The sequence below is a fragment of the Onychomys torridus genome, chromosome 2, assembly GCF_903995425.1.
Source record: "Onychomys torridus chromosome 2, mOncTor1.1, whole genome shotgun sequence".
Lineage (NCBI taxonomy): Eukaryota > Metazoa > Chordata > Mammalia > Rodentia > Cricetidae > Onychomys > Onychomys torridus.
The window spans coordinates 136,340,744-136,341,379 of NC_050444.1; positions in this window are offsets into that span (position 1 = coordinate 136,340,744).

Below are 636 nucleotides of genomic sequence, written 5' to 3' on the forward strand. Positions count from 1 at the left end.
CAAAACTACACAGAGAAACCCTGTCTCAACGCCCCCCCAAAAAAAAGAAGTGAAAATCAGGGGTGACTGTCCCACTCCATTCTTGGCTCTCTGCCCTCATATTACTATCAAGTGTCGCTTACACCACTACAAACGGGGAAACAGTCTGAAAAGATGGACTTTCATACTTCTACCCCAAATCCTGTTTACCAGCACACTCCATGCTGCTGCTGATTTGGTTCAAGAAAACAACTGAAGAATACTGCAGACTTCCTTGTCCCTCTGGAGACCAACCCATATTAACAACTGACGGCTGACTCTGATGGTTAAAGAGGGGACCCACCTCTTCCTGTGCTGTTTGAGCATGGACCCTTCAGCACCCATGCTGAGACCGCAGCACTTTCTAGATGATTCCTATCTAGTTTGGACAAGTGATTGTTTTCATGAAGGCACCCTGTTAGCACCGCAGAATCCACCCTTTGCCAGTTTTTCCTTTTCTTAAATCTGCTGCTCAAATAAAAAGATGAGGTTTAAGGACAAGAAGCAGGAGGATGTGAAGATAACTTTACCAGGCTGTCTAAAATAAAGAGTAGTTTCTTACCCGTGTGTCATCTTCAGTATTTTTACATCTCAGTACAGATCAGGTGAGTAACTGAA